The sequence below is a fragment of the Arvicola amphibius genome, chromosome 2, assembly GCF_903992535.2.
Source record: "Arvicola amphibius chromosome 2, mArvAmp1.2, whole genome shotgun sequence".
Classification (NCBI taxonomy): Eukaryota; Metazoa; Chordata; class Mammalia; order Rodentia; family Cricetidae; genus Arvicola; species Arvicola amphibius.
Genome location: NC_052048.2, coordinates 139,240,207 through 139,260,925, shown reverse-complemented (window position 1 = coordinate 139,260,925; position 20,719 = coordinate 139,240,207). Strand labels below are relative to the sequence as shown.

The 20,719-nt window shown below is 41.8% G+C and overlaps 1 protein-coding gene across 1 annotated transcript in view; it reads right to left on the bottom strand.

Annotated features, from left to right (window-relative positions):
* The window catches only part of Jazf1 (JAZF zinc finger 1), a 321,042-nt gene that overhangs the window by 257,264 nt on the left and 43,059 nt on the right, over window positions 1-20,719 (bottom strand). The gene's annotated exons all lie outside the window — the stretch shown is intronic.

Here is a 20,719-nt window from a genome sequence, read left to right as displayed (position 1 = left end):
TTAAAGCCTAAGTCCACAAATTTCCAGATAACAGACTCCCTGTTCCTCTTACTTCCTGTCTATGTGAAGGTTTCTCAAGGTTTCTCTTAGCAGCCTCTGGCCAGGGGGGGCTCTGAAGGGGGACAGCTGATGCTTCCAGGTAGTGATAAAATAGAAATACAATTAACAATATCTACAGTGCAAAACAGCAATTACTCAACTACAATTATAACTTGGAACTGACTGGTAATGTCTGGAGGTATCGCACAAATTCCATGTCTGTATCAATGCTTCTTTCCTGTGATCTACATGCAAGGAGGAAAGTGTCATTCAGTTTTCATCCAATCCCTAACGGGCACGGAAATGACAACTGATGCCCATTTGTTTCCTCAGTCTTCTGAATGTGAAAGGCCAGTTTATGTTTTGTTTAAGCTGGAAAAAAAGTCAAATGTAACAGTGGCTGTGTACACATGGCCATTACTTAAGGTCTCATGCTTATACCTTTCTCTATGGGATCTGGCAGAACACAGAGCAAAAAACTGTTTAACTGAGCAAAATATATAAGCCCACATGTATCAGGTTAAACACTCTGCAGGTTCTGTGTAGTTAGGAGCTGCGTATATCACATTAAATGTGTACCTTCAACTTGTAATCACCCTTCATGTTTTGGTCTTTTAGGATGTTTGAGTCCCATGACTGCAAAAGCTGTCAAAATTTGTCTTTAAGTTAGTTTGAGGCCTACAGGCTGGACTGGTGCCAATATTCACAAGGAATAAAAAGGTTTCAAGACCAAAGAATATTCTTTGCATTCATGAAAACTTTTGAGATTAAAAAGACTTTTGACCTAGCAGCAGCTAGCAAATAGGGGTGTTTATTTAGGCTTAATCAATGAATTATTAAAATCTGAGGGAAATGAAACTAGTTTAAGCTCCAATTTTAAATCTGAAATCCACACCTTTCTTTGTGAAAGAAATGAAAGTATGTCTGAGTCATGAGAGCACTCCACTAGGCTCATGTCTCTCCTCCCTTTCTCCTAGGACAGGACATCTTCTCCCTAACCTGCCCACTCAGCCCACCACATCTGGAACATCCTCCACAACAGCACATGTGATTATCTGACCCTAGTTACAGAGCTCACCACAGTGACCTGGGTCAGTCTGACAGGAACTGTTGACCCAGATCTGGGTGCTTTCACGACTCTTCTTCTGCAAATGGTTCCTGTAATCACAGTGTGGTTGAGCCAGAGTTGGACTTAAGGGGCTCCCCAGATGTGCATGGAAGAACACATAGGCTGGAAAGGCTCGTCGTCCATTACCCCTCCATGTGTGACAGATGACACAAAGTCCCAGCTCCTCACCGCAGGTTCATTCCACGCATCAGCTCATTGTTCACTGGTTCATGCTTTATGCCATTAGCCCCTACAGAGGTGTATGAACAGGGACATCTCCATTCGGCCAATAAAGTAAGGTCAGGAAAAAGTGGCTTCAGAAAATGTTCCAAAAGGACAAAATAACAAACAAAAAAATAGGGGGAAGAGTAATAACACTGTTTATGGTCAGATCTGACCTAAACAGAGAAGTCAACTGAACTTCCTGCTGCCTTTCTGGCCATCTCTATTGTTTGATAACTAAGCAACAACTGAGCAGAGTGAATGGGAGCTGGCAATATATAACATGCCTGCTATCGGTTGACTGTGTTTTCCTAAAATTGATGAAAATCTAATTCCTGTGCCCAGAATGTAACCCTGACATTTAAGAGGTGATTACAATGAGGTCCTTAGGTAAGCCCAAATTCAATCTGAATTTCAAGAGATTAAGACTCAGGGAGAGTTCTGGACTGTGCACGCACAGAGACCAGACCATGTGAGGACACAGCAAGTTAGGAAACCTGCAAGTTAGAAGAGAGGCCTCACAAGAGAGCCTTGCTTTTGGACTTACCCTGCAGGAACAATGATTCTGATTTTTAAACCACATAGTCTGAGATTTTTATGTCAAGAAAGCCATAGCCCATTTAAACACTGCCCGTGTGCTCTTGACAGAAAGGGATGTCCCCCTGCCTCCTCAGTCCTTCACAGTCCTCCACGGTACATGTTACAGAGGAGGCTAGGTTGAAATTTTACTTCACAGCTGCTTTTAAATTCTACGTCCTTTGCACTTTATCTTCAGAACCCAAACTCCAAATGTGAACCACACAATACAAAAGCAGATTCTATTTTGCCTTCTGGAGCTTGGCTTTGTGTGGTGACCATTAACTAAGCTGAAGAATCAGAAGGCTCTGTAGGCAACATCTAAATCAAGTGTTTGAAATACACTGAAACCCATGTGAACAGCAACTAATTTTACCTCTTAATGAGCATTTTAACAGGTCAATACAACAAAACAGCAAACTGTGAAGTGCTGTTACTACTGAATGTAACTACCCAGTTGACTAAGCTCAGACAGGAACAATAATAGCTAAAAGAACATTTATTCTTCAGAAGAACCCAGGCTATCATGTAAAATAAAGTCATAAAAATCAAAATGTATTACATAAAAGACAGAACCTGGTCTAGTCTACAAACCATGGAAGAAAAGAGCAAAATAAAATGCAGCTGAATATGTAATCAGCTGTCTGTCACTTTCTGAATAGGGCCTAATATTCTAATTATTAGCTACTATCCAGAGAAGGGGCAATTACGGAACAGGGAAGATTGCTTTTATTTTATTTTATTTTTTTTGTTATTCACAATTTGGAAGGCCGTCACAAAAATATAACTCAGTATCCATAAACTATAAAGGAAAAGACTGATTAACAGTTAAAATTCAACTTTCCTCCTAAAGCATTAAAAAAAAGAAAAGCTTTGAAGTTGTATTGACAGATATGATTAACAATTGTAATCACAGAAATAAGTGTAGTAAAACGATAATTTGTCTGTCACAATTTACCATGAGAGAAAAGTATAGCATCAGCAGCTGAATTCTGAAGCTAAATGAAAGCTGAGACAGAATCCAATTTTTAATGAAATGTGGAGCATTATTAATTGGTTTCCTAGCAACAGCCAGGCTAAAATTACTTAACATGTCTGCTCAATCAGATGCAAATTTGAGTGTTATCCTTTAAATGTTGATTATACTTGGTCTTTTCAGATGCAAATCCAATGTGTAAAGTGAAAATAAATGTTGACAATGCTGATACAAAAAGATCCCCTGATTAACACCATTGGGTTGTAGCAGCGACAGTGGAGGAGCTTCCCTGGGAAGACCTCAGGCTGTCTGGTGGCCATCTTGTCTACTGTCATCCTTCGCCAGCCCTGTCCTGCACCAGCCCTGCCCTCACTCCAGGGCAAACATTCTGCACAACCAACTCAATGACACTGCTGATTCTTACAGGACTACATGAGAGATAAATGATGCTATCAGTTTAGAATTCAACCCAGGGGACTGAATTAGGGGACTGCACCTAAGCCCAGTGTTGATTTCAGTATGAATTTTACAGATAGAACAAGACCTTTGTTGATACAGTCACATTTTCTGGAGGCTCAGATAAGGCAGCCTTTTTCAGCTTTCTGCTCTAAGTCAAGACTCTAGGATATCCTAACAAGAGAGGCATTTTCCATAGTCAGAGGTGACAACAGGAAGGGACAAGAGGCACAGAGGAAGATGGGTGTGTAGGGTAAGCCTAAATACACATTCTAACCTCACTTGTCTTTCAGTAGACTTTTTAAAAATTCACTAAATTTAGCAAGGCATGATGGCTTTTATCTGATATCTGAGGAGTCAGGAGGCTAAGACAGGAGGACTGCCATACTCTGAGGCCAGTCTAAGCTACATATTGAGTTCTAGACCAGCCTGGGCTACAAAATTTGTCTGAAGAAACCAAAAACCAAACTCCAAAGGAAACAATCACTACTGCTGGGAGGCCATGCAGCTGAGCTCTACACGGTCAGGCTCCAGCTAGCTTTGCTGTAAAAACACTTCTAAGTGTGACCAATGATGACACGGGGGACTTGAAGGCACTTTCACCAAAGCCCTAACTCTTGAATCTGCAGGTGTGCAGTGACTACACCGGTGACAAACCTTGGTGTCTGCCCCCTTTGCTACCTTAACCAATAAGGCAGATTCCTACTTATCGCTGCATGCTGACAAAAGTATCTAGAAATGTTTTGACTGAGATATCCTAGGAGGTTCATTTGACCTAAATCTACTTAATCTTTGTCGGTCTTTGTATGGTTAAAGATGTCAAGATAAGAGTAACTAAGACAATGTCCCATTTCAGGTCCATTGTGTAGAGCCCAGAGGTCTCACCATGGGCTCCTCCTTCCTTCCCTTTCCGTCTTCTATCATAGCACAGCTCCCAAGGATATTCTTTTCTCCCAGCTTCTTTGGCTTGCTGGTTTCCCAAATAAATCTTTCTGCTGGTTACACAACAGGACCCTGGCTCACTGGATCCTTTTGAATGTCACACAGCCAGATCTGAATTTGCTTATAGATATATCTCATTCACAGAACCACCAGTTGCCTCAGAACCTTTATAAATGGTGGTGTGTTTGCCTCGCTTTCCCTCACTCATGCAACAAATGTTTGCTGCACATTTACTATGTGCCAGGCAATGAGCTAGCTGCCAGACACAGTAGTCAGAAAAAGCTCCTATTGTTGCCCCTACTGCAAGCAAATGCATCATAAACACATAAGCAACAACATTTCAGGTAGTGATCAAAGGTAAGAAAAGAATGCAGCACAAGAAAGACATGCGTGCAGGTTGGGCTCACGGAACACATTAGTTGAAGGTACCTTTCTCATAGACCTTAAACACAGAAACTAAGGCAGGCATATGTGGAGAAAGCAAGTCTACACTCAAGATAAGAATGAGTCTAGAATAGCAGAGGCCAAAGGAGCTAAGTGTGAGGAACAGGAAGAGAGGAAGGTGATGATATAAGAAGAGACTGTGGACTGTGAGGTTAGTCCTTAAACCGCTCAAACAAGACCATTACTAAGCCCCTCCCTATGGACACCCTGCATGATTGCAAGACAGAGCAAAAGTCTGCTAGTCCAGAGAGAGAAAGGTGGGAAACCTGATGGGGGTGAGTAGATATAGCTAACCCCAAAGATCCCTTCATTTTTAGGCCAAAGTTCAATACTCTTTGATCTGAAAATCTTCCTGACCAAACAGAATGCAGCCTTGAACTGATCTCTCCCAAAAAGAAGTGGACTGTGTTTTCCAGCCAAAGCTCCTTGCCTATGAGCTTCTAAAGGTTGGGGATCACTGAACAGATTAATTGTTCAAAGCACTAAATTAAGACATCCTAAGCAGTGACCAGCAACTCGGGAGATATATTAGAGAAAGTTCTGAAGCTTGCTTTTATGTAGTTAGCAGATTTGACAGCTACATAGCAGATCAAAGATCTCACACTTATATTGTGAGTGCTGGGCTATGGGCAAATGGGCAGATCCTTCTCTGAGGCATGTCATTTGCCCTGTAAGTCAAACCTATGTCCTTGAAGGCTTTAAGGACTTAATCACAAATTCCCTTTAGTAAAACATGCACCCTTAGGTGTAGTCCATCTCAAGATGGGGTAGCACTGATGACTTGTTGGGGGTAAGGAACTTTTGGACCTAGTAGGAACAAGGTTGGGAATAATAATGATAGATTTGCAAGTGGAGTTTTGAGATTCTAGTAAATGACACAAATATCTTTCCAGGTTTGCCCTGTGAAACTCTTACAGAATATTAATTCTTACAGAGAAATGCCCCTGACTCTTCACTTAGCTTAAGGGTCGAGCTCAATGGTTCTCAACCTTCCTAATGCTATGACCCTAATGTAATGCTCTGTCTCTTTAAGAGACAAGCCACTCCCACTCCCTTCCTGCTTGCAACCTCAGCCTCTCTTTTCTTGTCCCTCTCTTGAAGAGGCAGCTTCTGCCTCTCCCCACTTCTTCCCTTCACCACCTTCTCTGTCTCTCTGTCTCTGTCTCTCTCTCTCCCCTCTTCTCCCTTTTGTCCTTCCCCTCCATAAACCACTAAATAAATATCCAACTTTACATGGTGTGCCTGTCTTTTGCCTGCCTGCAGCCCACATGGTTAGCCGCTGGGGAGGCCCAGGGGACCAGCCACCTTTGGAGACCTGCTGCGTGGTCTTGCACCCCGGCCCTGTCCAGGACTGGCTGCTCTTGGAACCTGCTGGCCCCTGCCTGCTGAGGATACCACAGCAAATCCATTTCACCTTTAATACAGTCCCTCATGTTGTGGTGACCTCCACTCATAAAATTTACTTTTGTTCCTACTTCATAACTGTAATTTTGCTACTGTTATGAATCGTAATGTAAATATCTGATATGCAGGATTTCTGATAATGTGACCCCTGTGAAAGGGTCATTCAACCCCCAAAGGGCTCTCAACCCACAGATGGAGAACCTCTGGTCTAGAGACCAAAAAGAAAAAGAAAAAAAAAAAAAAGGTACCAGAGTTCTCGGTGAGTGGTTACTGGGCCAGAGGCGTTGGCAGTCCCAGGGAACCGTTAGAAAAGTATAGCGTGTTTGCCTCAGACTTAAGAAATTCAAATTCGGTCAGTAGAGCCAAAAACCTGTTCTTTAACAAGCCTTCCATGTACTTCTGCCATTCTAGGTTAACTCAGAAAGACGGTGTGTCTCTGAGCTTAAATTTAGCATCAATTTGCCACACAGTTTAATCAACAAAAAAACAAGGATAGTTGAGTGACATCTTCCACATTATGGTATACATTCAAAACACACCAACTGTCTTAATTTCCTGGCACAATAACTTTTTCAAGAGAATCAACCACTCAGAATACAAGATGTTGACTTGCTGGCTTCTTGGGATCCCTGATTAATCTAAGGAGAGGTGAGAAGCAGTCATTCTTTGGAAACTCAGGTTGCAGCAGGCTTCTGAGAAAATCACTGAGTCCTCTGTTCTGATCCTAAGCTGTTTTCCATGAGCCTTTCCCAGTACTGCCATTTTCCACAGGCAGAGGGTGGACCACAGCAGGGCCTCTAAACAGGCCCAAGTGTTCACTGAGTATGTGACTCCCTTACAGCCTACATTTGCGAGAATCAGAGACTCACTTATCTTTCAGTGTTCCTAACAATAAAAGGGATGTTATGCAGATGTACAGCTGTTATAAACACTTAAAACAAACAAGAAACCTAGAAGATGCTTCAACCCTTATAAAGGATGAGAACTCTCAGATCAAAGGGTGACTCTCAAACTGAATTTCACAAGATAGTATCTTGCAATGTCTGATAAAAATGCAGACTTTTGAAGTCTCAGTATGAAGCATTTTGATTGAGTTGGTACAAGCTGGAGGGAGGGGCAAGAATGTGCTTTTTCTCACTATGTTTAAGAGATTAAAAATTTGCATTTACCCACACCATTCCTTATGCATTTGTTAAGGAGTTTTGCTAGAGGATAATGAGAGGATTGTTTTGATTTTTAGAAAAATAAACAATACGGTATCAAAAAGAACAAGTTCTGTTTTCTCTAAATGGATGCTAAAGCGGTCTTCACTAAACTGACATTTAACTTTCTCTTATTATGAAAGTTAAGCATAATCACTGTAAAGATTAGAGAAGGAAAGAGATTACTATAAAAAACCTACCACTCAGTACATTGTATTTTCCAGAGAACACTCTGACCCTAACACACACACACACACACACACACACACACACACACACACGCACTCACAATGGAAACAGCATTTAGAATATAGGTAGTTTTTATGTATTATACATTTTTAATAGCTAATATTTTCAACTACCACTCCTTAAATTTTTTAGACATAAAATGACAGAATAATAAAATTTTTTAAATCAAGGAATTAAAATTCTATTTATGTTACCATCATAAGTACAAATATTTGTGCTATTTGTATGATTATGCTAAAAATCTGTTTTTAATAAAGCAATTTGGTGCTGATAAATTTTTGTGACTTTTACTATTTGAGTGAATGCCTGCATGTTACTAGAGGCCCCTAGACGCATCAAGAATGAACTGATGCAAGCTTTGGAATTTGGAAAACTTACTAGACCAAGGTTTTCTCATTAAATACAAAGGGAACCAAAAGACCACTGGAATGAACTAGACTCACCCCAACCTTGTTTAACATGCCCGTAGAGTCTATAAATGAATTCTTTCAACCAGAAAGTAGTCAAAAACTAAGTGCATTTTACAGAACACACCACAACCTGAGAGATAAATTCTTGAACATTTATAAAAGAGGCACAAAGTATGTGAGTTTAGTTTAGTACCCACCTACGTCCATATTCCCGGGCAAGAACTGCATCCGAAAGCTTGTAATAGCTTTGACATTTAGCTGTTGCTTACGGCCAAATGCAGGAGGACATGAAGTCCTATGTATTCTCTAGGGCAGAACTCAAGTGTTATCAGAAGTCAGTCTGATAGTTTAAACTCTGAAAATGGGGCTCATTTCTTTGTCTTTGTCTTTTGTCTGGTACATTACCCCTGTGTAACACAAAACACAAAAGATAACACTGAATACCAAATACGTGTGTGTTAGTCAAAGAACAGAGATAAACAACGAGGTCAGAAATTCGTCCTTTGAGAAGAATGTGACATGGTCCCAAAGAGGGCTCAGCATGACCCCTACCTGGTGAGCCCTTTAGAAACAAGGACTCCAAGTCCCCAGCCAAACCACAATTACATTTTACATTTAAATCTATATAAAACTTACAGAGCCTATCATGAGGGTTTCTAGGTCTGGGCTATAAAAACTGTTCATCAGTTCCAGTAAGCCTGGGAACCGTCAGTATGTCATGACACTACGCATGTGAGCAATGTGCATACTACAAAGACAGAGGTTCTTTGGAAAGGTGAGAAGTTCAAGGAACCATAGAAAGACACTGGCCACTTTTACACATATGTTCCTACATGTGTGAGGTGGGAAGACAACATGCAGGACTCAGTTCTCTCCTTCCACCTTGTAGGATCCAGGGATCAAACTCAGGTCATCAGGGTTGGCAGCCTTTACTCTTACTGGCTGTTTTAATTATTTCAAAATGTATAAAACAATCATTTTCAATAAGTCCACAAAGTTGGGCAAATATCACTGCCATACATTTCCAGAACTTTCTCAACATCCCAATCAGGACTCTGTACCCATCAAACGATGTCTTCCATTCCACTTCCTGAGTTCAACATTCCACTTTCTGACTGTCTGAAGCTGCTATTTCAAGTACCTCATCTAAAGGGGACTGTCAAGGTTTGAATGTGAAATGTCCCCCAAAGGCACACATGTTTGAACATGTCCCCAGCTTCTGGCTGTTCTTGGAGATTATGGCACCTTTGGGGAAGACAGCATAGCTGGTAACTATGGGTCACTGTGTATCCCAGCCCTGCTTCGCATCCAAGCCCCCAGAATTCTGTCTACCAAGGCATGAGGAGTTACAGTGATACTCTCTTGCTACTTGAAGCATCTGCCAAGACTCATCACCATGATGAAGTAAACTGGAACCACGTGCTTAAATAAGTCCTTTTTATTGAAGGAGGCCGCTTGTTAGTCCCCGAAATAAGATAGAAACTGCATTATTTAAATCACTGTTTGGCCCATTCGCTCTAGATTCTTACTGGCTAACTCTTACATATTAATTTAACCCATTTCTATTAATCTGTGTATCGCCATGTGACTGTGGCTTACCGGCTAAAATTCCGCCATCTGCTCTGGTGAAGCTACATGGTGTTTCCTAACTCTGCCCTTCTTTCTCCGGGCATTCAGCTTAGTTTTCTCTACCCAGCTCTTTTCCCCTATAGCTCTGCTATAGGCCCAAAGCAATTTCTTTATTCATTAACCAACAAAAGCAACACATAGACAGAAGGACCTCTGACACCACTTTTTGTTGGAAGTTGTGTCTGTCTTGTTATTTTGTCACAATAAAGAAAAACAATGAATACAGGGACCATACCTGGCATAAAGTTTTCAAGGTTCAAAAGAGACCTTTTGAGCCCGTTTCTCATCTACAAAGCCCGGTAATAGAACCTACCTCACATGGTGTTGACACAATTCCTGTCATAAGTGAATCTAATTCCCCTCTCTGTGAATGCATACATTGGCTTTCCTTTCCTTTCCTTTCCTTTCCTTTCCTTTCCTTTCCTTTCCCCCCCCCCCCCCCCCCCAGCAGGATATCACACAGCCAAAGCTGACTTCAAACTGGCGATATAGCTGAGGATCCCTTGAATTTTCAATGCTCCTGCTTCTGCCTCCAGGTTACTAGGATTGCAGGTTTGTACCACCTTGTCCATTTTATGCTGAACTGGGGATGGAATCTTTTTTTAAATGTATTTTGTTTTGTGTGCACTGGTCTTTTGCCTGCATGTATGTCTGTATGAGGCTGTGAGATCTTAGAGTTACAGACAGCTGTGAGCTGCCATGTGGGTGCTGGGATTTAAACCTGGGTTCTCTGGAAGAGCAGTCAGTGCTCTTAACTGCTGAGTCATCTCTCCAGCCCTGGAAGAGGCTCTCAAAGTTTCACCAAATAAACACAATGAGCTGTCTCCATAGTACTAGAGATTAGAGAAATAAATGATTCTCAATCTCTTCCCAAACACTTCACCACAACCTTCTTTCTATAGCATACATTATTAGAATCTTTAAGAAGATCCTGAAAAATTATACATATCATCATCTCTTTCTTTTTCCCTAGAGGTAACAAGCAAGATGACAGACATTTGGTCCCCAAACTATAGTCTTTGAACATATGTTAAAGTTTTGTATTTGATGTCCCAAGTGAAGTCATTCTCAACACAACCATAGATTTCCACAGCTTATCCCAGAGCACTGCCCTACAATTTTGGCAGGGTTCAGTTACTGCTTTCTTAGAGTCAACTATTGCCTTGTTTTCTTCTTTGTTTGTTTTGTTTTAAACTTCTGAGTGGGAAAATTTGGTTGTCACGTTAAAATAATTTTCTCAAAAGTTACTGATGTGTGAAAGTCAAAGCTATTAGGTGTGACTTTTGATGTGGAAAATGTCAATATACAGCTCTTCCTATTTATGTTACTAACCTATCAAACAAGGGACACATGAGTCAAAGACTGACCACATAAAGTTTTGATAAAAAACAAAACAAAAATAAAAATGCATTTTGATCATACTGTCTCTTTGATCAGTGGCTTCTTAGCTGAAAACATTTCTTCCTTGGGATCCCATGGAGAATATATATAATTTTCCTATTAGAGCTGATGAAATTGAATGTAGAAACAAGTAAGTTACTGGCCACCTGATTAGCATTAGAGAATACTAATTAGGATAAGCAGTATGTGGTGGTCTTGGCTGGAAGGACAGCAACGGATTCATTAGGGGAAAGGAGGCAAGGCTCAGCTCATTTATATTGACCACAACATGAAATCAAGTTGTGTTCCAGAACCAGAACTCATTAAAAAAGTGCAGTGGGAGAAAAGTGAGCAGAAACTGTTTTACTTAGAACCTTAAAGGCTGTTGGAAACAAAGGACCAGGATACCACCAGCTTAAGGGAAACAGGACTACCCATAAAGATTTCAAAGGAGTCAATTTCAAGGACAGAGAAGGGTTCTTAGGGTGGGTAAGGAGAGAAGGAGAGGATTAAGTGGAAGTTATAAAGTGAAATTAGTGCAAAGGCAGTTTAAGCTACACATAAGGAAGCAATTTTCAGCTCCAATTTTCATTAGGAGCACAGAATGATCAGTTCAGTGATGACCCTTCATCAGGACCATTATTTGAACTTACTGGCACTCACATGCATAAACAGAGTGGAAATTAAATAGACATGGAATAGAGGGCACTGTGATCAATTTTTTAAACCTTCCAACTGCAGATGACATTTTCCAAAATAAAATACCCCAGTACAGTAAGCTTTAAATTTCTACTTTTCAGTTTCCAATCAATACATTTGAGGACCTTCTACTGACTCCATACTCATCCCCATGCCCAGTGTCATCTCAGAGCCCTTCCTGCTTCCTCTTCTGTACTACAGAACTCTCTGCTCTGCTGCATGCAGAACTTTCAGGAGAATCTGTAAGCAGAGGAAAGGAAGTGGCCTCTACTCCCACCCCAAGAGCAGACTATACTCCTGAGCAAAGAAGTGGTTCTCCCTTTTCCCAAAGAGACCTCCCCTAACCTTGCAAAGGCTTTGTTTCTATTTTGTCATCTTAGGGAAGAAGATAGATTTGTTCTATAAACATCCTTCAGAGATGTAAATTCTTTTCTGTGTCAGCCAGATCCTATCAGTTATTTACACTATGAATCAGACTAACTTTCTAACTACCAACAATAACTGGCTGCCTTGAAGAAAGGGATTTTTAGAATGTGTGAAGTGGGAAAAGGAATGGGGGAAGACCCAAAGGAGGAAGAAAGCCATCCGGCTATAAGTCCATCTGGTTCCTAGATAAAGAGCAGTGAAGAGCTTTTTAAAATCTAGCAGGAAGGCTCCAAAGAAAACAAAGTTTCTTTACTCAGTACCACATGTTTCCAGGACCCAGTATTCAACCCAATATTAATACCATAGTTGAATTTACTGTTGACATAGATTTTTTTGGAGGCATGGGTAAGGCCAGGAACCCATGGTAATAACTCCCTATTGTGGCCCATTAGGATCATGCATGGCTCCCCCTCAGATCTGACAGTGTCCTATCCATAGAGAGACCATCTTTTTTAAGTCCTTGAGCAGGCCAACTTGTTCCTACCTCAGGCCTCTACAACTGGTTCTTCCTTGCAGAAGAACAGTCTTCTTCCAGAGATTTCTTCCTATCACACTGATCTCAGAATAAACTTCACCTCTTCAGAGGGGCCTTCACTGAGCCAAACCGATGCTACCCACCTGCCACTGGAAAAGCACACACTTCTAGTGTCTACCACCCGTTTTCTTTCCTTCACAGCACTTAGAGGCCTATTGGGAATGCTATTTGTGAGTCATCTGTCTTCCTTACTAATTTTGTAAGAACAGGGTACAGTTTTCTGGTGGTTGCTGTCTACCCATGTGTGAACTGTGTACATGGGTAGAACCTGAAAACCACATAGTTTGTACCTCTGTTACTTCCTTTGATCTTGGAGATGACTCCAATATGAATAGCACAAAGGCGCAGACAATAAAAATCTCCAATCTGATACTCATGGCTCTAATTTTCAGGTTGGGTCTCTTGCTATTCTTTTCAACTTACTAGTATTTTCACTCTCAAAGAACACCATGGAGAAGCCACTCTAAGAGATTTGTTTCTGCCTGAATAAGCTCATTTTAGTTAGGTTGGAAATAGGGTCCTATAGTGATAGCACAGACTGCACCTCTCAGGGCTCTGAAAAACAAGTCTGTGTGTGGAGGTTTGTGATTCCCACAGCACATTTCCCAATGCTTTTTATACCAATCTTGCCTATTTGTTTTGAGACAATGTATCTTGTCTCTATGCCTAGCCCTGGCTTTCCTGAAACTAGCTTTGTAGATCAGGTTGGCCTCAAACTCAGAGATCTAGCCTGCCTCTGCCTCCTACATGCTGGGATTAAAGGCATGAGGCACCATGCACGGTAATCTTTTATTTTTATTATACTTATACTATTTAAATTTTCTTTTTTGGTTTCCTGTGGGGTGAATTTTAGGTCTATTCTTTCTACCCCCAGGATGTTTAGCATTGAGGTTTAAGTGAACACAGGGATACTAACTCCACTATGATCTGAAATGACTTCAAGTTAATGAGCTGTTTGGTATACAAGTAAGTAGCAGTTTTCTTCAGTAATAACCATGTATGGTGGTTAATTTTTACTGCTACTGCAAATGGACTGAAAAGTACTTAGGAGATGTGTAAGGCACATGGCTGTGTGTCTGCGAGGCTTTCCAGAGACGACTGGGTCATGAGGGTTCTGGCAAAATCAGTGGTTTAATCGACCAATGGATTAAAAATTTGGCAAGATTATTGGGAGGGAGTAGAACTGTGGAAGATGGGGCATAGCCGGACAAAATAAGGCACTGAGGATAAACCCTCGGGTGAATTTTTGCCCTGCCCCTTCCTGCTGCTTTGCTTCCTGTCCTCTGTGAAGTGAACATCTTCTTCCCTAACATGTTTTCACAGCCATCTTGATCTGCCTCTCCAGGAGTCCAGAATAATGGAGCCAAGGACTAGGGCTAAAATGAGTCAATAATAAAGCATCTCTTTTCTTAGGTTGGTTTCTCTATCAAGTATATTGTGAAAGTGGTCAGAAAAGCAACTTACACACTAGGTTAATCAGAGGAGGTAGTATTGTCTTTATGTAGTAACATCCTAAATTACTACAATTTCTTTTTATTTTATTACAGACTTGTAAACATAAACATACATATGTTGCATTGCCTATACACAGTTCTGAATGAAAATCCAATATAGAAATTGGAATGTGGAAAGGTCTTAGCCCTAAAGCTTGTGTTATTTTAAGTATTTTATACTTTCTCCTCAACAGACTAAAAAACTAAGAGAAGTGTGTTGATACTCGGAACATGTGCTAAAGAGCAGATGGGAAACACAGCACTTACTCTGAAGCACAAAGTACACTGCTTAGCACCGTGGGGTTATTACATGTTACAATTTTTATATGTTTTACAATCAATCCAGTGCCAGCTAATTACTAATAAGAGCGAAGAGCTCTCTGCCACACACTCAGAACACATGTTCTTTGGCCGTTCCAATAAGAACTGGCCCAGGCTCTTACTAAAATAACTTGACTCAGGACTTTCTGCCAAAAATTTTATGCTGTTAAATGGCCCCCACCATGGACATCTTGGGGGGTGCATTTTGAGATAATGGTTTTGTAGGAACAGGGAGGAGATGTTTTCAAGGGCAAAAGACATTTTCAAAGAAGCGATTACTTTTATGTCTGATCAATAGGGAAAAACAAGAACTATAAAATGCCTTTTGAAAACTCATTTCAGAGAAAGGGAAAGTGACATTTACAGCGATATAATAACAAGCTGTGTTTTGGTTAAGTAGGTGGCACCAATACAAGAGGCTGCTCGCAGCTATGTATGCTGGCAAAGGAGGCTGTCAGCAGCCTTGTCCCCAGTCTTTTTCCTGTGTCACTGGACCCGCTCATAAGGAACTCAGTGTGAAGTTCTGCAAGCTGCTGAGACTGGCAACCATACAAATATTTTCTCAGTTCTCTGCTTCACCTTGGGAGGGATCAAGCTCATATTTCCAACATGCATGGACAACTTTGCAATCCAAAATGCTGTTTCGCAAATCAAAAATATAATACTGATCTTGCTCATAAGGTCCTAGCTCCTAAAGGCTCATGAAACATCAGGTGTTGTGCTGAGTGTTTTGTTTTTATAACCATATGTCCCTTATGACTTCATATAAAAGGTATGGTCCTATTATACAGTTGAAGGAATTGGATAACAGGCTTATGTTTTGTGTCGGGAGTGTTCAGAAATAAAGATAAGTAGTAAACACTGAATTCAAACACAACTTTCCTAATTCCGACTCCAAATCATCTACTATATGGAGCTTTTCTCCCACTCTTATGATCTCTAAATGGGACGTTAACCACCCTAGAGAAGGACAAGACAGAGCCCCCTGGATCTCACATGTACATGACCAAGTATGTGCCTTGACATGGGTTATTTACAATCTCATGGGAATGATATCTCATTTGATGTTAGGCTGGGCTGGGCTGCCTACATGATTTTCAGTGCTGGGGATGGAACCCAGAGCCTTCTGCACACCAGGCAAGCACTCTAGCACTGAGCCACATGTCCATCCCGCCATGCATGAATTGTAGAGATTGATATAAAATCTTCATCTCTTCATACAGGTTGCATCATGGTTAGGGAGAGAGGCCAGTTAGGTAGTAAATAAGTACTCTATATGGCAAGACCCAGTTCCCATCTAAGTACTGATTGTTGGGGCACAGGCAGATGTCTGGACTCAGCCTAAGCTGAAAAGGACAAAGGGCCTACAAGAGGGATTCCTTGAGAAGACATGGGAGAGCTGACAGAGGGAAGGGGGCAGGTGAGCTATGGGCTGGATAAGCGTTTACTCTGTAGTAGGTTCTGAATAAAAGCACTTATTAATCAGAAACCTCGGGTGGGCCATCCTGATTCTTCCTTACAGACAGTAGTTGCACATAGGAAATGTAGTGTGTGTCCGAAGTTGCACAGCAGTTATGGCAGTGTGCCAGAGACTCACAACATCTAACCCAAAGCTCTCGGAGAACCACTGCACCATGTAGGGTCATTAGATGCAGGAAGCTCTGGGAAGGAGGAAGAAAAACACAGGGCTGGGGCAACAGCTCAGTGGATATAGCACTTGCTATGCTAATGTGAGGACTGGAATTTGGGTTCCCAGAACCCACATGAATGCTGGGTGGCCTGCTTATAATTCAAATATGGAAGGCGGAGAAAAGGGATTCCCAAAGCAAGTTGGTTAGCTACACTAGTCACATTAGCAAGCTCTGGATTCAACTGAGAGGCTCTGCCTCAAAGAATAAGGTAGGGAGCAATTGAGGAAGACTCCAGATGTAAGCCTCAGGCCTCCATTCAAACCTCCAAACACATACAATGTGAACACACATACATACAGGCATGTATATCATACAGTCATATGCCAAAAAAGAGAAGGGAAAGAAAGGAAGTAGGGAGGGAGAGAAGAAGGGAAGCAAGGAAGCAAGCAACCAACCTACAAAGCAGGACGCAGTGACATGCTTCACTTTGTATCTCAGAATGCTGCACTTGTGAAAGCAAGACAAGGAGGTGTGGGGTGAATGTTCGCACCCCCAGAGGCCCCTCTCCCCACCTTCTCATCGCCCTCACAACCCAGGGCATCCCTAAACAAGAAGGCTGAGGTCTTTTTGGAATCAGAGATCTTCAGTGAGGCAAAGAGTCTTTCCTACCACTCTGGTCTCCTTACAGTGTTCGTCACTGGCCTCCCAAGCACTTCCTTGACCGTCCTTTCACCCCATAAAGGGGAGCTCATAATAAAATACACTCATGGGCACACATGGCCACTCCTGGTGCTGATTCTCAGTAGTCAGCACATGAGTGGTGTGTGTTGTACATCTAAGAATTTGGATGGCACTTAGGAGTGACTGCATGACATGCCAATGAATATTGTGTCAATACCTCAGGAATGAGGTACTAAGAGCACAAGGGGATACAATTATTAGTGCTAATCAACATTTATTTGGTATTTAAATGTATTTTTCACTTTTCTAAGACCTTGCTTCACGTTAATTCATTTGACTGTTACAGCTGAATCTTGAATGATCTCCGTGGGCCCATGTCTTAAAGGTTTGGTATCCAGTCCAAGGAATAATGGAAGAACTGGGACTTTCAGTAGGTAGGCCTAGTAGAAGGAAGTGAATTGAGGCACACCTTCAAAGAGGATGGTGGGACTCAAGCCCCTTTCTCTCTTGCTTCCACACCATTAGGTGGACAGACATTCTCCATTATGCTCTCCCACCAAATGGGATTGTACATGGATCTAAAAGAACAGAGCTCATCTTTGTTAGAGTTTCTATTGCTGTGAAGAGATACCATGACCACCACAACTCTTATAAAGAAAACATTAATATGAGGCAGCTTGCAGTTTTAGAGGTTTAGTCCATTATCACCATGGCAGGGACAAGGTAGCTCAGAGTATGGTGGCCTGCAGGAAGACATGATGCTGGAGAATGCTACATCTTGATCCAGTGGCAACAAGAAGTGAACTGAGACACTGGCTGTGGCTTGAGCATATCTGAGACTCCCACCTCCATAGTGATACACTTCCTACAACAAGGTCATATCTTCTAATAGTGCCACTCCCTTTGGGGGGTCATTTTCTTTTAAACTACCACATTCCACTCTCTGGCCCCCAAAGGCTTATAGCCATATCATAATGTAAAAATGCATTCAATACAACTTTCAAAGTTCCCAAAGTCTGTAACACAGTATCAAACTTATTTGAAAGTCTAAAGTTCAGAGTTTCTTCTGAGATTCATGCAATTTCTTAACTGTAATCCCCTGTAAAATCAAAATCAAAAAGCAGATCACATACTTCCAACATATAATGGTACAAGATATACATTAGCATTCCAAAATATAGGGAAGGGAACGTAGTGAGGAAATACTGGACCAAAGCAAGACCTAAAACCACCTGGGCAAACTCCAAACCGCATTTCCATGTCTGATGTCAAAGCCCTCTTCAGATCTCCAACTCTGCTCAGCTTTGTTGACCGTAACCACTTCTTTCTCTTGGGCTGGTTCCATTCCCTGTTATCAGCTTTTCTCAGCAAGCATCCCATGACTCTGGCATCCCCAACATCTTGGGGTCTCCAAGGCAATCCAGGCTTCAACTTCACAGTCTAATGCCTCTCTAGGCCTCTATTCAGGTACACTCATGCCTGACTTCAGCGGCTTTCTGTAGTCCCCCTTTTCTTTCCTTAACTCTAGAACCATGTGGCCAAAGCTGCTAAGTTCTACTAATTACTGGGGCTCTCGTTCAATTACATCTTTACCAGCTTTTCTATCCATTACTGTATAAACTTGGCTATCCTTGAACTTGCTCTGTAGACCAGGCTGGCCTCAAACTCAGAGATCTACCAGTCTCTGCCTTCAGAGATCTGGGATTAAAGGTATGTACCACCACACCCTGCTCTAAGCAGAGCCCATTTATCATGGAATGAAACCCCTTAAACTGTAAGGCAGAATAAACCTTTTCTTCCATGTTTTCGTAGACATTTGTCATAGTAACGAGAAACTGATTAACAGAACCATTACAACAACTCTGGGGGCAGATAGAATTATTACCCATTTTTCCAACAAGGAGATGAAGGCACAAGTAGGGTATACACTATACCCAAGGGTACATGACCGGCAGCCATAGACTTATCCTGGGCCCAGTCTTAATTACTACCTTCTTTTGCTAACTAACTCTCAGGAGAAAAAGTGGAGACCATATTCCAGAACCTTATCTACTAGGGTTTACACAGCGAGCAGGTGTAACATCTTTGTGAGCTTAAGTATTTATTACAGTAAGGAAACACAATGTAATAAATGAGGAACATTTTCAAAACCTCAGTGCTCACAGACAGCACAGTGCTAACAGGAGCCTCATTTTCTAAGACTGAAATGAAATCCATCAGCCAACTAAGAAAGGTGCAGAGAACAAGTTAATAATGGCCCAAATAAAGGCACAGTTTCAAATCTAACCTACTATTAATTAATTTATGTATTGTCACTGGGGAGGAGACAGTCAGTATTAAGTTAGATCAGATTGTGCAGAAGTGTCAGCATTGCTGTGACTGCTGGAACAGTAATTACTAAGTCGCGGTGCCTTCCTTCCTTCCTAAAAACCCCGTATTCTCATTCACAGAATGTCTTGCTGTTCACCTGCCACAGCATCTTTTGACAGGCCTGACAAGCTTTTCAGAGACTAGGACACTTTCAAAGAGAACAAAGGAGATCTGATTTGTAAATCCAGGCAGGTTTCTAATCCAAATCAGGTATCTTGTCTCTCATCTCCCCCGAAGGGTCGGAGGCTCCACGGCTACCCTACATGCACACTTGCAAGGACCACAGAAGGATCTCTGCCCAGCAAGAGTGGGCTGATGACTGAAGAGCTGCAGGCCCCTGGGCTCAGCTAACTTATACTGTGATTTCTTTTCTGTGGTTTTGTTCTGGGTTTCAGAACTAGAGAAGACACCTACAGTAACTCTCTCCAGAGGCAGGGGGAGATGCGTACTGAGTCTGAAACAGCACATCAAAGTGTATGAATTCGTTGTCTAATCAGGTTAGGGGGGAACTGAAGTGAAAAGACTCTACTACTCCCCAAGCTCTGGCCATTTCTCAGGGCTCTGGCCCTAATCTTCTTGCTTCCCATTGTCAGCAGCGACGCCTAATGCTCCTCAGTTTGTCATAGAACACTCATTTCCTATGCTCTGGTCGGCTTCTAGGGCTTGGTCCACAACATGACTCTTGGCAAGGCCTGTCCCTCTCTTAAGAACCAAACAGAGACTGGGAATGGATCATGGCAGGACTCAAGAGCTTCAGACAAGATCTGCATATCTCAGAATGTATTTTACTGGACTAGCGGGCTACTATGGACCAATAGTCCATTATGCCTGGTGTCCTTATGAAAAGGAGTTACCTGGAGACAACCATGGCTCTAGGAGAGCACCACGTGAGGATTAGGTTATGCTAATATGAGAGCCAAAGTTACATGTTAAGTTTTAATTACTATGCCTAAGAGATCCATGAAACAATGCCTCTGATCTGCAAGCCCCTTGCCCAAAGACAGGTAGTTCCTGAAAGGCTGGAGGCTGTTGTTTATGGGAGATAACAATGCATGTGTTTTCACTCCCCTAAACAAGTTTGACCCATCTCACCAGGTGTGCATGATCACATTTAGGGAGGAGGTTCACAGGCAGGAAATACATCATGTATGCTTGCCCCTGATTTGGATGTAGGCTGGAGATATATCAGGATGTATGGTTGCTCCTGATTGGACCAGATAGGAAATATTTAAGCCTTGTAAACCTTGAATCAGAGCCAACTTCTGGAAACCTGGAGATGGACCTGGTCAGAGCCCATCTACCTGGCCAGTATTTAATTAAAAGCTTGCTACAAATTTGGCTCTAAATTGTGATAGTGGTCTTATTCTTGACCAGTGGGATTAACACTGCCTAACATCAATAGCTTCCACAGCTGGGAAAAAACCTGCAACATATCTTTGTAGCCCTTCAGGGCTGCATGGCCTCTCTGTTCCTTGATGCCTCTATGTAAGTCTCTAAAACTGTCAGAAAATAAATGTCTGGCATTT